The sequence below is a fragment of the Pinus tabuliformis genome, chromosome 6, assembly GCF_031772625.1.
Source record: "Pinus tabuliformis cultivar Carrire ecotype Pingquan chromosome 6, CPIR1, whole genome shotgun sequence".
Lineage (NCBI taxonomy): Eukaryota > Viridiplantae > Streptophyta > Pinopsida > Pinales > Pinaceae > Pinus > Pinus tabuliformis.
The window spans coordinates 541,968,836-541,985,647 of record NC_142292.1 but is presented as its reverse complement, the minus strand read 5'-3'; positions in this window follow the sequence as shown (position 1 = coordinate 541,985,647).

Sequence of the window (16,812 nt, the reverse complement as noted above, 5' to 3'; positions counted from 1 at the left end):
CATCGGCCCTTTGCAAAAGCTCATGACTCTACCAAACCTCGATCCTCGATTGGCCAACTTGCATATTGAACCTCTGCCGTTGATCTACTCTTGTTAGATCCGACGGTTCTCATTTGTTTCGGGTTGATAACACACCCATGGGTTAATCGCCCGATAAAGCAGTTTCCCCACACTCTGCCGCTGCTACGTGTCCTCCACTTAGTGGAATCAGAGCCAAGCTCACGATACCACTTACCACTGCTAATGCCGCCCGAAAAACCACTCAAGGTTAAAAAACTGCCTTTTCGCTGCGTTAAATTCTGTGCTCTTTCACGAGCGATGACCCTTGATCTGCTCCATCGGTTGGTTCTGATAGTTCTATTAGGTTCATCTGTTGCTGAATCTAGACCGTTGATCACTGAGATCCAATGATTCCTCGGGGCATATTTTTTTTGGCGTAGTGCTGTTGAGGTATGGAATGGCGATCCACACGGGCTCATCTGAGTTTTTTTTGAGAAACCCCTGAGTCAGACAGCATCCTTCGTTGGCTTTGATATCTGCCTCCTTATTTGAACTACAGAGGATGTGAAAGGAGGAAGAGGTAAAAAAACACAGCAGGCGTCGCAACCTCTGGGGAGTATTGTTGAGAGCCGGATTGCTAAGGTGCTCTTTTGAGTTTAATGTCTTTATCAAGAGCTCTGAGTCCCCGAAGACCTGAAGAGTTGTGTGTCCATGCTCCTGTGCGATCTGGCAACCTTTAAGAAGCCCAAGAATTTCAGCTTGATTGTTTGTGCTCTGTCCTAGTCCCTAGCTGTAGCTATCTATATGGGAGCCATGTTGAGAGTAGACCACTCCACCTGCACCAGAGATCCTTGGATTGCCTTTAGAGGCGCCATCGAAGAAAACGGTTACCTTTCCCTGCTTCCTCCACCAGGTTTGGAACTCTGCATCTGGTGTTCTGATGTGCCAAGTAGGATTGAATGTGGGGCGAGTAGGTACTTCCTTGCTGACCCAAATGAGAAGGGTTCCCAGCCAGCTTCGTTCTTCAGTTATGAGGGTATCATCTAACTTGCTGGGGTAGTTCCCTAGAGCTTCCATCAAGGACGCCTTAGCTCTGGCTACCACAGACAAGGGAAAGGACATTATATTGTTGAATATCCAGTTATTTCGGGCAAGCCAGAGCTTCCAGCAAATGAACTTGGGAATGGAGTGCCAGATTCGATTCCACAGAGATTGTGTGCTGAGAGCCCTAGGGTACCTAGCAGTCCAGGTGGAGAAGAGTTCCATGACTGTGCACTGGAGACGGGCGGGTGCATCGAGACCATGTAGGACGAGAGCCCATACCGATTGTGCAAAGGCGCAGCTTACAAAGAGGTGATCCACGTTTTCGGATGCCGATCTACACAAAATGCACCAATGCAGCCCTATAATGCCTCTGTGGGCAAGATTTTCACCTGTCAACACTTTCCTGTGGATAAGTAACCAAGTGAAAAAATTCACCTTGGGTATACCGTATGTGTCCCATGTGTGCTGCCAGATGGAAGGGTTGAGAACTTGATTTTGTGTGGATTGCAAGGCTGCAAAGCCAAGCACAGGGGTGTAGACCCCTGTCTTCCCCCATCTCCAGAGATCCGATGTATGTAGGTTAACTAGTGTCGAGCCCTTCAGCTTATCCAAGAGAAGGTGCTTTTGGTGAAGTAAATGTGCTGGCAGGTTGGGGAAGACCCAGTCTTCCCAGTTCCCTTGGCTGTCCCAAGCAGAAATTTCAGCTAGACTGTGCAATCCATGCTGGGAGAGCCAGTCACGGAGATCAGCTAACTCCACTATGTGTTCAAGGGGGGAATTGCCCATGATTTTATCTTGCCATATCATAATATTTGCTCCGTTTCCAGGCACCCTGTAAAGCTGGTTTTGGAAGGTGGAAAGCCTTTTTTTGCAAAGGTTCCAAAGTGGCGTGCCTTTGGGAACTCTGTCCGCTTGGAGGTTTCTCAATGAGGCTCCTTTGAAGTATTTATTCCGGAGTAGTTGGCTGACTGGGTGGTGTTTATTGGAGTAGAGTTTCCAAAGGATTTTGCCACCTAAGGCAATGTTGGCCAGGCCAGGGTCTCTAATCTGAAGACCTCCTTCCAGCTTTGGCCTTTTCACTTTGTCCCAACTTACTAAGTGAAATTTCTTCTCGTTTCCTTTGCCTCCCTGCCATAGGAAGTTTCTAAGCAGCTGTGAAATCTGGTCCGTGATTGTCTTTGGTGCCAGGAGGAAGGATGCCAGATAGATAAGGAGAGAGGAAAGGACAAACTTTATGAGGATTAGCTTGCCAACTGCCCACCCCAAGCAACTATCTTGGTTTTGATCTTGCTGATGGCTTCAGTCCAAAGTGAGGCTCGGTTAGCCCCTAGAGTTAAAGGCGGTCCGAGGTATTGAATTTTGTCCCAAGAGGCATAGCCCGAAAAGTCCAGAATTATAGCAATTCGAAGTGTGATTTGCTCCTCTGTGTTCCAACTGTACACTGCACTTTTTCTTTTATTAATAAGCGCTCCTAAAATGATAAAGAAGCTATGCAGGGTCCCATTGAATTCCTTTGCTATTCGTGTGGAAGCTCCTCACAACAGAAGAGTCTGTGAACAAGGCATGGTTGATTGGTTCCAATCCAGTTGTCGGTCGGATGCCCGGGAGAGTGCCTTTATTTCTTTCCACTATCAGTTTCCTGCTCAAGGTGTTTGCCATTATTATGTACAGAAAGGGAGATAGCAGACATCCTTGCCTTATCCCCCTTGAAGCTTGGAAATAAGAGGCAGGTCGGCCATTAACCAGCGGGGTGATCCATGGTTTGCCAGTGCAGGCCTTGATCAGGTTCACAAAAGCTAGGCTGAATCCAAAGGAGAGTATAACTTTGTAAAGGAATGAAAGTTTTACCCGATCAAAGGCGTTGGTCATATCCAACTTGATCAACATCCCTTGCTCCTTCCTCTGATGATTGGAATGCATGGATTCTTGAACAAGTATCACATTATCCAAAATATGTCTTCCTGCTACGAACCCTCCTTGACTGGGAGAAATGAGCTTAGTTAGCATAGGTTTAATTCTATTTGCAAGCAATTTAGCAAGAATTTTGTAGGAGACATTACATACAGAAATGGGTCTAAATCTGTCAAAGGTAGCTGGATTCACTTCTTTAGGTATTAGGGCAAGAAAGGTGGATTTGGTGCTACCTCCCACTTTAGCTTTTTTCTGAAAAGCCTTTTCCATTCTTAATAGGTTAGATTTGATGATTGTCCAACAAGCTCTGTAGAAGTGTGCTAAGAAACCATCTGGGCCTAGGGCTTTTTCAGGCTCCATGTCCCCAATTACATTACTGATTTCTTCCTCAGTGAAGGGCTTCATAAGATTTGAGTTATTCTCCTCTTTAACCAAGGAAGGGATCTAGGAGAGGAAGCCATTGGAGATCGCCTCGTCTTCTATTCCATCTCCTGTGTATAACAGCTGAAAGTGAGTTTCAACAGCTTCTTTAACTTGGGAAAAACCTTTGGCAACTATCCCATCTACTGTGGTGATTTCTGAGATGTGATTCCTGGAAAGGCGCGCTCTGAACTGCCTGTGGAAGAAGGCTGTGTTTCAGTCACCTGCTTTCAACCATACGCTTCAGGAATTAAGCCTCCAAAATTCTTCTTCTTTTCTAAAAGAGCTGAAAGAAGCAAGTTGGGCTATTTGTTCTTTCTCCAATTCATGTGTGGTTATGTCTTTGTCCTTCATCTCCAACTGTAAATCTGCGAACTGTTGGACAGTTTATTTTCTATGTGTGGTGAAGGTGTTGGGAGGTGTTTTGACCCACTCTTTCAGAGCTGCTTTGGTTGCTTTTATTTTTTTCTCCCAAACATAACTGGGTGACCCAGTGACTGTGATAGACCAAGCCTTGTCGATGACTTCCATGAACCCTTCTTGCTTTATCCACAAAGGGCTGAAGCGAAACGGTATAGGCCCCAAGTTTTCTTCCTCATCCAGTTGTAAGAGGATGGGTTTATGGTCCGAGGTGAGCTTTGGTAGGATTCTCGTTGATACTATTCTCTTATCCATCAAAAGAATGCTCTGCACTAGGAATCTGTCGAGCCTGGCTGAGATGTGGGCTGCCCCTGTTCTATTGTTGGTCCAAGTGTATCTCCCCTTCTTGGGTTTAAGATCAAGAAGATCCAACTGCTGAATTATGTCCTCCACAAGGGGTAGCAATGGATCTCTGCTATTGTTACCCCCTATTACAATGTTCATGGGAGAATAACTGTCTACAATATCGATAAGTGTTTGCAAACACTCATTTTTCTCAAGGTAAAGAACAGGAACATAAAGATTAAACATGGCGAGAGTGAGCTTACTTGATTTATGTCGAAGCTTGGTGTAAATCCAATGTTGAGTCTCGAAGGAATTCTCCATCTGGAACAATTCCACCATCCAGACTGTGGCAAGTCCTCCTGAGGTTCCCCTTGCACTTACGGCCATCCCAGCTTTGGTCTTCCAGTTCGTTCTGCTTCCTCAAGAAGGGCTCCCCCTTCTATTTTTGTCTCTTGGAGCATGAGGCTCTCTGGTGTTTCTATTTTCATGAGATCTTTAACAGCTGCAGCCTTCATGTGGTTCCCCAAGCCTCTATAGTTCCAAGAGACTATACGCATTATTTATTTGGGGTAGTGGAGGAGAGGCCTCCCTTTGGTGGCCATGCTTTGGTATTTCTACTGATGGACATTTCTAGAGTGGACTGACTTCCTTGCATTTTTTGCCTCTCTGCTTCTTCCTCTCTTGCTTCCTCGAGGGATTTCCTCCTTGCCTGCTTCGAGGGCCTTTCAAATGTCTCCTCTTCCGATGAGCCTATCAATTCCGAGGGCTTCTTTCTTATCATGTCTGCATAAGAGGATGGCAGAGAGCCTCTTTCTGGGGAGTCGTTTTGGGCAGGGGAGGCCCCTGCGTTTCCTTCCTCGATTAATGAGGGGTTTTCCTGCTGTTCTGCATCACTTTCCATTACATGGGTTTCTTCATGTGTGCTGAGAGCTACGAAGGAGTTTGAGGGAAGGTCTATTCTAGGGGGTACTGCCACTTCTGGTTGTAGCTCTGTGGATGGCACAATGGTTCTCGCTTGTGCCCCTTTCCCTCTCGTTTTGTTGTGTTGCTTTGATGAGGTCGCCTTCTGCACCGTTTTCCATTGGTCTCCTTTCATTTTCTTTGCTTCTTCTTCGATTTTCTTTTTACAGTTTCTTGCAAAGTGCTCATATCCATGGCAATGCCTGCACTTGAAAGGCAGTTGCTCGTAATCCAATTCTTGCACATGATACCATTCTTCCACTGTTAGTTTTATGTCTTCTGGAAGCCCAACTTCCAGATCAACGTCGACACAAATTTTGGCACAGGAGTATTGTCCCTTCTTGTCTGCTCTGTCAATGTATTTTCCAAGGGTGTTTCCAATGGTTTCTAAAGTCTTCGGGCTCCAACAGTGCAAGGGTAAATGAGGGAGGCGCACCCAGACAGGAACAACTGAGGGCACATCTTGGGCTGGATCAAAGTCTGGTGTCCATTTGTTCAGGTACAGACCCTGGGGACCCATGAAGTATGGCCTGTTTCTAAAGATGAGGTTCCTATCTTCAATGCAGTCAAAAATGAAAACGAAATAACCCTTACCGATGAAGTGGCATTTTATTCCTTCTAAAACCAGCGGTCTCCAGTTGTGTTGCACCCATGATTCGATGGCTCTTGGTGATGGCCATAACCCAGTGAATTGGATGATGAGTCCTCTTTTTGCAATATTCAGGGTAGCACGACAGGGTTCTTTAGCTGGAAGAGTGACGGTCGGGATTGCTTCCATCTTCTTGACGAACTTCTACTGGGAGGCTGAAATTGGGTGCTTATTGCAATCGCCCACCAGGTGCTTGAAGGCCAGGAGCTCAGGGGGAGGGAGGAAGGAGGCTCAGAGCCTCCCTTTGGAGCCATGGTTGTGAGGAGGGTTTGCAGGGGGGCGCTCGCAGAGGTAGCAGCGAAGCGCGATTAAACTTTTAGTGGTTGTTAGGAAGAAAAAATTTCACCTTGAATTTTAAACTCAAGCATAACATGGTATTGTTGGTGTTAGAATTCCATAATTTTCTTATAGTTCAGCCCTGATAAGTCATCTAATCTAACCTCATAAATTTATACATCATAATTATTTTTGAAAGAAGTTTTTTGTTTTGGGATATCATCTTCTTTTTCTTCCTTCATTTTCCCCTTTTCTAATCTAAAAACTTGAACTTTAATTTCACTAATTTTCTTTTTCATATTTTTTATCTCTTGGCTCACTTCATTGATTGTAAGAATTCTTTGTTTATCTTGTTGACGGTTTCTTTTGAAATGACTTGGTATTTTTTTTCATATGAAGCATCAACAAAAAGGGCTTTTGGGATAGTACCTTTACTTGTAGGAGTTTATGTAGACCCTTGGTTCTTAAGCATAGTCTGTAGGAAATATCCATCAACTTTCTTTCATCTCTCCTTTAGGAATCATTTTGATTCCTGCTAAAGATTTGGCTTCTTCGTTGTCGGAAATATGAGCCATACGGATTTTTAATTTATGTTGTAAGACAGACTCTTCTTCAAAACTATATCCAGAATCAAACTCTGAGCTCTTGCAATGAAAATTTTCTGAATATGTGCAATTACATAGTGAGCAAGAAAAACTACATCATTATCATCTGTGGATTCTAAATCAGAAATAGTGAAACTAGAATTTTTTGTAGAATCACAACAATATTTTCCCAAAACATGTACCTCTTTGATGTGAACATTAGGACAATGTTCAATTTTATGAAATTTGAAACCACATTTGTAAGATTGAATTTGAACTAGTGGTTTCCTGTGTAGTGTTTTCTTCTTCTGGGATTATCGCATCCATGATTATTTAAATTGATGTTTTGAGCCATCCACTGTGGCTCATCATCAGGATAGATCAAAAAGATGTATAAGCTAGATCACAATGGGATGAATAAATAGAGGTGTGAGAGAATGGGAATGATGGTAGTCGACATGTTTTTAGGTTAGGTTAATTGGTAATTAATAGTACTTAATAATTTTTATAGTTAGTCATTTTATAAGATTATTTGGGTTATAAATCAATATTGAAATTATTTTAATTGTAATTAATATTAATTTTCCTCTCTTCTCTTTTTTGTCTACCTTGCTGGAATTTTTTAGCAATTTCTTGCGATTTTTTCCCTTTGTGTAATTTGGACTCTTCAAATTGTGGGAGTTTATTTGAGGTATGCCCCTGTTTTCAACATAACCAACAGGTGAGCTTATTCCAGGCCTCTTGCTTGTGTGTCCTAAGATGAATATCTTGAGGACCATAATAGTGGGATCTGGGAACCCTTTTATAATATCCTTTTATTTTTTCTGGTTTTTTGAGGCTTGGCATAATAGTTCATTTTCCTTAATGAAATTTTCATTATAGCCTTTTTCATTCTTTTCCTATGCACAACTGGATCATCTAAAGATAGACCATGTTTATTACTGATAGATATGTTGTCAGGCAACTTAGAAAATTTTTGTATAGATTTGTTCACTTTTGTCAGACCAGGAGTAACTCCAAAATGGACAGAAAAACTGATTCATGTATTTCATTAGGTAGCTATTGTTTATATACATGAGTGTGGCTGAACAGTTCATCTTCTTGATGACTGTTCACATTCCAGTTCACCCAACCGTTGAGGATTAGGTGTCAACATTCCCCCCCTTAATCTGAAGGGATGTTGGTGAGTCCAAGCATCGTTCTGAATCTTTCAAGCTTTTCTCTTCCAAGCGCTTTGGTGAAGATGTCTGCAATTTGCTCATTTCTGGAACAATGACGGAGATGGATTTTTTTGGCCTCAACATGATGTCGGATAAGATGATATTTAGTATTGATGTGCTTAGTATGATCATGGAACTTTGGGTTCTTGGCCAAATTTATTGCAGAGGTGTTATCAATCATGAGTGGAGTTGATTGTACTTGTTTTACCTGCAAATCTTCAAGAATTTTCCTGAGCCACACAATTTCTTTCGTTGCTTCAGCTGCTCCCACGTATTCTGCTTCTGTTGTGGAATCTGCTGGTACTGATTGTTTGCGTGATCTCCAGGAGACAGCTCCTGATCCAAGACTCATAGCATATCCTGAAGTAGATACCCCAGTTTCTTTGTCTCCATCGAAGTCTGAATCAGAGTATCCAATCAAGTTGAAGTCGTCCACCTGTGTATACTTGATTCCAAGGTCTTGAGTTCCCTTCAATTACCTTAGAACTCTTTTTGCAGCAGACCAATGTCCCTCACAAGGCTTTTGCATAAACCTGGAGAGGATTCCAACAGCAAATGAAATGTCTGGTCTGGTAGTAGTGAGGTAGATGAGACTTCCTACAAGCTGTCTATACTTTGTTGCATCCTCAAATTCCTTTCCTTCAATAGATGTGAGCTTCAAGTTTTGTTCCATTGGAGTAGAAAGAGGATTGCACTCTGTCATGCCAAATCTGTTTAACAAATCTCCAATGTATTTCTTTTGAGAAAGAAATATGGATTTTGGATGTTGGGTTCCTTCAATGCCAAGATAGTAATGAACATAGCCCAAATCAGTCATTTCAAAACTTTTTCCTAATTCTTTCTTTATGGATGCAATATAGCTTTCATTGTTCCCTGTCATTAAAAGATCATCTACATATACCACAAGATATACAACTGTTTTGCCAACTTTCTTGACAAATAAAGTTGCATCATCAAGATCAAAATGATTCAAGTGAGTTTCAGAAGATGCTCAGTTAGTTTTTCATACCAGGCTCGTGGTGCTTGTTTGAGGCCATACAAGGACTTCACAAGTTTGCATACTTTATGTTCATGTCCTTTCACAGCAAATCCTTCAGGCTGGGACATAAAAACATTCTCTTTTAGATCTCCATTCAAGAATGCAGTTTTTACATCCATTTGATGGACTTTCCAACCGTTCTGAGCAGCTAGTGCAAAGAGTGTCCGGATGGTGGCCCATTTTGCTGTGGGGGCAAAAGTTTCCTCATAATCGACCCCTTCCTTCTGTGCAAAACATTTTGCCACAAGCCTAGCTTTGTGCTTGTCAAATGAGCCATCAGCTTTGTACTTGTTCTTGTAGACCCACTTGCAGCCAATTGGTTTGGTTCCAAATGGAGGGTCAACCAGCTTCCAAGTGCCATTCTTTATGAGGGCATTATACTCCTTTTTCATTGCTTCTTTCCATTCATCATGAGAAGCAGCTTCTTTGAAGGAAGTTGGTTCAAAATCTATAGACAAGTTCAATTCACAATCATAAGTAACATCCATATCAACAGGTGAATTAGAGTCATCTACATCACCTCCATTTTGTTGGTTTGAATTTCTGGTTCCTGTTTTTCCAATTTCATCAGGATGAACACTTTCAAGTGTCTTTGTCAGCCACTTTGGGGGACTTTATGAGATGGTCTAGGCTGCTCTGTTGATTGAGTTGGGACTGAATCAAGATTGAGTCTCCCAATTCTATCAATTACATCACTTAAGGCATCATCCGTTGTTGGAGTTTCATGCAGGGGAGATTGTTCTTCAGAAGAAGATTCCACATGTTGTTCTAGTATAGGAATCCCCCCTTCAAGATGTGGAATCTGATTATCAAATTCTTGAAATGATTTTGTTTTTGCGAATCTATCCAAGCGATCAAGTTGCCGCTCAACAACATTGTCAGATTTGGATGATTCAAGAAAAATGACATCTCTAGATACAACAAACTTTTTATTTACTTCATCATAGAGACAATATGCTTTAGAGGTATTTGAATACCCCAGGAAGATACACTTACGACTTCTAGCACCAAGTTTGTTTCTATGTACCTTTGGTATTAAAGCATAACAGGTGGAACCAAAAATCCTGAGATGTTTTACCGAAGGAACATGTCCATACCACAATTCATAAGGAGTCTTGTTTCTTATAGCACTAAATGGACATCTATTCTTTATATATGCAGCACATAGAACAACATTAGCCCAAAACATTATCTTTACATTTTTGAAGAAAAGCATGGATCGTACCATATTCAAGATTGTTCTATTCATTCTTTCAGCTACACCATTTTGTTGGGGATTATAAGGCATAGTTGTTTGATGTTTGATCCCATGTTGGCGAAGATAGTTTTCAAATTCATTTGATGTATATTCTTTTCCATTATCAGTGCGAATAGACCCAATATGAGATTGTGCATCATTTTCAATCCACTTATGAAAATTCTTGAATGTTTGAAAAGCATTAGATTTGTTCTTCAATAAATAAACCCAACACATTCTGGTGTAATCATCAATAAATGTCATGATATATTTATTTCCATTTGCAGAAGGAACATGCATTGGACCACATAAATCTGAATGAATGAGTTCAAGCTTCCTATGTGCTCTTGAATGTGAATCATGAAAAGACTGTTTGCTATGCTTTCCTAGAATGCAAGCATCACATTGCTTATGTTTTCTAGGAATTGTAGGCAAACCAGCAACACCATTTTTCTTCAATAAGCGAAGGCTGTCATAGTTTAAATGTCCAAATCTAGCATGCCATAATAAACTTGATGGAAGTGTACCTTCTTCATGATGAGAAATATATGAGAAATGTTGTGCATGAGCAGAGGTTCCTTGCAGTTTAAGAAGTCTTTCTTCTTCTATTCCTCTCATGACAAGTGAGTGGTCAGATGCCTTTCTTACCTCAAGCTTTCCATCAAACATATGAATGGAGTGACCTTGCTGGCAGATGTGGACTAAGGACAACAGGTTTCTCTTGAGCTGTGGGAGATATAGAACATGATCCAGAAGAAAGTCTGGAAGACCAGGCAGTTTAAGCCTGATTGTGCCAAGCCCTGATGGCTTGATTTTTGACTGATCTGCAAAGTATACTGCTCCATCAACATTGTCAGTGAAATATTCAAAAAAATCTTTCCTATGAGTCATATGACAGGTTGCTCCTGAATCAAGCAGCCAATCATTTTTCGAAGAAGTAAGTGAAGCATTAAACAAATCTTCATTTAATCCAATGTTACATTGTGCCTCAATATAGTGAGCGGATTCAGGTGCTTTACCTTTGTTTGCATCATTAGTTTTACCTTTCTGCTGATTTCTTCTCTGCTCAATTTTGTCCCATGGTAGCTTGCATGTAGAAGCATCATGTGATCCATTTCGTTTGCAGCGAATGCAATGCAGATCTGCCTTTTCTCCTTGAGAGTGTATGCCCCCCTTGCCTCTGAAGTATCTTCCTCTTCCTCTTCATCCACCTCTTCCTCTTGTAGAATCTTGAGCTGGATGCTTTTCTTTATGAGCAAGGCAAACAGTCTCTTCAGAAGATTCAGGGACTGTCTTCTTTCCAAAGGCTTTCTCTCTTTCAGCAAACTTTTTCACAAGGGAGTCAAAGGTTATATCTTTAAGATTTCCATTTGCTCGTAATGACTCAAGATAATTGGAGTAGGTAGGATAGAGTGCCTTGAGAAAAGCAATAAGAGGGATATCCAGCTCAACCTTAGTGGATTTAATATCATGCATTATAGACTTTAATTTAGATGCAAGAGCAAGAGGATCATTATTTTTCAGTTCAAGAGTGAAGAGTTTAATCATGAGCTGAACAACTTCAAGTGCAGAATGTGAGTCATAGAGTTCTTTTAGCTTTTGTAAAGCTTCAAAGGCAGTTGAATAAGATGAAATATGACGACTTACTTCTTCATTTACAGATGCTACGATCAATGCATAGGCTTTGCTATTCTTGTTTTCCCAAATGACAAGCTCTTTATCTGATGTAGGCTGCACAGGGTCTTTGTCTTCTTCTCTGACACATACTCCTTTCCACAACTCATTGTAGATGAGGGTGTGTTTTACCATCCGGGACCATTCGGGATAGTTCTCCTTGCCAGTGAGAACTATTCCTACCATAGAGATGATTGAATGCATTCTGTAAAAAAGTTACTTCTGCTGATATACAGTGAAAAAAAAATCTCTGTGGGAAATAATCAATCAAATCACCATAAATCCCTTTGATTCTCTAAAATATGGCGGTGTTAAAGTTCAGACATTCTCTCCAAATTTCACAAGAAAGGATGACAGGCGGGAGCTCTGTTTTCTTGACTAATTGCTGCTATTAAATGATAAAATCTATGTTCAAAGAGTTGAAGAATATTTCATTCAAAAAGACTGAAATCAATTGATACCAGAAACCAATCGGTCAGCACATCCATTATTCAAAAATTTGCTTTTGTAATGGCAGAAGCATGTCGCTCTTGGCAGAAAGATCACAAAAAAAAAACTTTTCACAACGATGACACAATGCACCCATCTATTATCAATTCTGTCTGCAAGATGTAACTGTTTACTACCCACAGATCTACTTGAATCTCATGAATATTCTCAGCTGCTCCATAGCTCAACGCATGGTGCCAGAACTTTACGTAGTCAGATACAAAGAAATGATCACGCAAAAACAAAAACTAGAATATCCCTGCTCGGTTCGTGCTTCTGATCTCCACGAGTTTAGTTTCAAAGTCTCAAAAACTATACTCAGTTCACAAATCCGAGTGTGAATTCACCTTAACTCCAGAAAATCTATCAATTTTTTTTTGCAATTAAAGGTAAGAGCCGATACCAATGTTGTCATTGCTCAGAGAGGATCGCTTGAAAAGGATTATGGATGTCGTCGAGCTCGCAGTCGAATACAACGCCAATACTTACGCATCTCTCTTGCAGCTCTGTGCAGATAGAGAAACATTAACGCAAATCCATGCCCATATATTTATTCAGGGGTTGGATCAAAACATTTTCTTAGCAACCAAACTGGTGACCAAGTATGCAATGTGTTGCCATTTGGAGGTGGAGGCGGAGAGGACAACAAAGCCCTCAGTTGCCGGCGCTTCTTCGCCCTTCGTAGATAAAACTCTGGCTCCTGGAGACACAGTGCTAGACCTAACGTGACTCGATAATCAGACTCTCAGACTGGGCGGCAGTCTCCGTTAGGACTGTGACAATGTTACTGTAACAAAGGTTGGTAGGCTCAAGTATACAAAGCCAAACAAATATTGGGTTGAAGGCTCACAAAGAAAGGTATACACCAAAGTTTGAGAAGTTTGAGACTAGTCAACTGATCTATACGCGAGTGGTTAAAACCAATCGTGACATGAACCTAGAGCTTTCATACACTGATGAGGCAGCGAAACCACGATGGAATCTTGAGCCTTTGTCAGCGGTGGAGAGGCAGCGAAAAGGACTCATAACCGATGAGAATCGCAGGACAATCAATGAGACGCGCAGGTATTCATGCGCAGGACAGAGGCAACGCTCAGGTATTCATGTGCAGGACAGAGGCAGCGCTCAGGTATTGTGGCGCAGAGAATCAATGAGAGGAGTTACGACTATTATTAGAACCTGGCTCTGATACCATGTCAGACCAGGAGTAACTCCAAACTGGACAGAAAAACTGATTCGTGTATTTCATTAGGTAGCTCTTATTTATATACATGAGTGTGACTGAATAGTTCATCTTCTTGATGACTGTTCACATTCCAGTTCACCCAACCGTTGAGGATTAGGTGTCAACAACTTTCATGCCTTTGCAAAGTCCTACTAAGGCTTTTATTATGATGTTGTATATTTCTCTCAAAGTATAAGATTCATAGGTATTTTGAAAGATTTCTTCAATCTTCAATTATTCTACAAATTTGGAAGGAGGAGCTACAAGATATACTTGTTTCCATAAAATATTTTTGTTGTTTTTCACTTCATAAATTCTCTGGACCCAATCCCTATGAAAGTCTTCATATTGTCACATTATTTTGCATTTGAGGTTCATTAATACCAGGGAGTGTTTATATGAAATCTATGTCTCTGCACCACACCAATGTTCAAGAATGAATGCTGCTGGAGCTCTTATCATGTTATTTTGTGGATTTCCATCTTCATTATGCACAATGTCTCATGTTTCATCTTTAACTGTTTCTTTTGCCATTGTCTACAAGTGGTACAAAGGATTCTTCTTCCCACCATCTCTGAAGGGTACCAATAAAAAACTGAATCAAGGTTTTATAGGTTTCTACTTCACTTTCTCCCCTCATGCGCAACAACTTATATTGTGTGAACATTTGATCAAACATTTGCCTTATTTGGCCTGAGCATCAGTTATCAATGTTCCATTCTTTATGAACACCATTAAAAAATGTATGGGACTCAGACAAATTTCCTTTACCGCTCAAATAAAGGGCAAGATACCGAGAGTATTGGATAGGTAGTGGTTTATAGACCGACAATAGATGAGAACCAGATGAGGATTATGGTTTTTCTGTTCTTTCTCTAGGAAACAAACTAAGAAATTTATCTATGGACTTCTGGATAGAATGTATTGGTACATGCTGTCTAAATAATAGTGAAGAAGGGATCTCTTTATATTTATTTGTCGAAGACATTTTTTTAAACTGTGTGGAAAGGTCTTCAATCTTTGCATGGGTTAAAACAAATCCTTTGTGAACTTCATTTTCTATTTCCTCAAATTGACTATCTGTTTTTGCTGACAATGTCTTTGCTTCATTATGACCTTCTCGAACAAAGCCTTTTATAGTAGAAATATAAAACTGAAACTCATTCATCCTTTTATTCACACTATTTACAAAGACTTGTAAAGAGTCAACTTGTTCCTTGTGTGCATTGGTTGTTGATGAATGCATAACTAATCATTTTAGGGAAATATTAGTCTAGGTTATTTGTCCACCAACTTTTTGTATTCTCCCATAAATCCCTAAGGCAGAGTCATCTTTTACTACTAAAGGTATTTCTTTAGCAACCTTTCCTTTTTCTTCGAGGATGATTGCTCTATATAGGGGGAAAATATAGGAAGATTCAATCTTTGTGCCATCACTGGCTATCCACCGACGTTTAGTAGAGGAGGAGGATTTTGCAGACATCATTTGCACATCCATATTTTCTTCTTGTTTTTTCCATTCATAGAAAGAAATCCATGATTTTGTTTGATCCATATATTATTTCCAACTTAATGAGAGATTTATCTTTTCTTCTATAGATGTGGTCGTATTGAATTCTTTTGCACATGGTTGAGTGAATAAATCCCAATTTAGCATTCTTTTCATGTAGTAGACTAGTTTGTGTCCACTTTGGGATTTGGACAACCTTCCATAAGAGAAAATAACTTGTAGATCTTTGACTTGGATGACTTTTTGTAATCATTTGGCATAGGGTTTTGAAACTGGCAGGATGGAATGAGATCATCCATTTGTTCTAAATATTTGAGTCCATGTTTGGGCATGCCTGACAACGTCATTTTGCTAAACATATCTGTTAGCCTTGGGTCTTCATTTTCAAGAGATGGAAGTTCATCTGTCACCAAGACAATATCATGGGGAAATGAGATATCACTACGATTTGGGTTTGGACAAGAGTTGTTCAACAAAGTAGATGGAGCTTCACCTCTCCTAGGGTTCTGATTCTTATGAGAACCAATATGTATAAGATACTTTAAATTTACTAAGAACTGACGGGCAAGGCATTTAAATACTAAATTAGAAAAATTCAACACTTGTGCAAGTTCGAATTGCTCAATATGAGGACATTTTGTACAGGGGGATGAGAGATATGATGTGGATGCTTTAGAAGAGATGGGATTAGAGTTTTTGTACTCCTGAATTTCTCTGTCGATTTTTTGTGAAGGAATGGTAGACTTCTTGGGAAAAGAAAGAATAGGAAGAAGTTATGTTATGTACTTTCGGAGTTTTAGGCACATCAACTACCCAACTTTCTGGAAAGCTTAGCTCTTCCCATCTTATAATTTGGTTCTCAATCTTATGATTTTGAGCATTTGTAATAACCACAACGCTTGAATTTGAATCCTGACTTGGAGAGTGTAGCATAAAAAGATATAAGGTATTTGTATGTATAAAGCAACCCCTTGTATGGATAGAAATGTTTTTTCTCTTTTTATTCATATCAAATCCATAGGTTTTGATCTGTAACTATAAGATATCTTTAATGTGTTCATCAAAGACATAGATGAAAAAGTTAAGATAACAATCAAACCATGCTGGACCATTGGATAGGGGAGCAACAATCCCACCAAGCAGGAAGTCAATGTATTTATTATGTGTGAGATCTATGATAGTTTCCAAAACGAGTGTATTCAATCCTTTGTGAGTGAGGGCAGAAATCCCAACCCTTATACATCCTAAATGAACATAAGATGTGTTATGTTTGTGGGCTTCCTTTTGGATTTGTTTAGGATCTAATAGAGGAATTGTTTGAATGGCTTCTACATTTTCTTGAATTTGACTAACGCATTCTTTGGCAGAGACTCTGGTAATCGCCTTTAGATGAAACATGGATAGATCAGAGTAAACCTCAGAAGGACTAATGGAGGGAGTTTCCAACATGAGGAGGGATGGTTTTCCACGATTTCTTATTCACTTGAATTTATCATGGATGAAGATGCATTATTAAAGAGATTTTGCATGTCAAGACTCTCAGTTTATTTTTCATTTTCTTGTATTTCGCCGAAAGATACAGATCTACATCCAAATTCCATTTTTGAAAAAGAAGAAGTGTTCAAAATTACCTGAAGAACCAAAAGTTAATGGCTCTTTATGGAATTTTTCATTCTTTTCCTATGCACAATCCAATCATCTAAAGATAAACCATATTTATTACAAATAGATATGCTAACAGGAAACTTGGACAACTTTTGTTATTTTTTCACTTCCATGCCTATACAGAGTCCTACCAAGGCTTTTGTTATGATTTTTTATATTTCTCCTCAAGTATAAGATTCACAGGGATTTTGAAAGACTTATTGA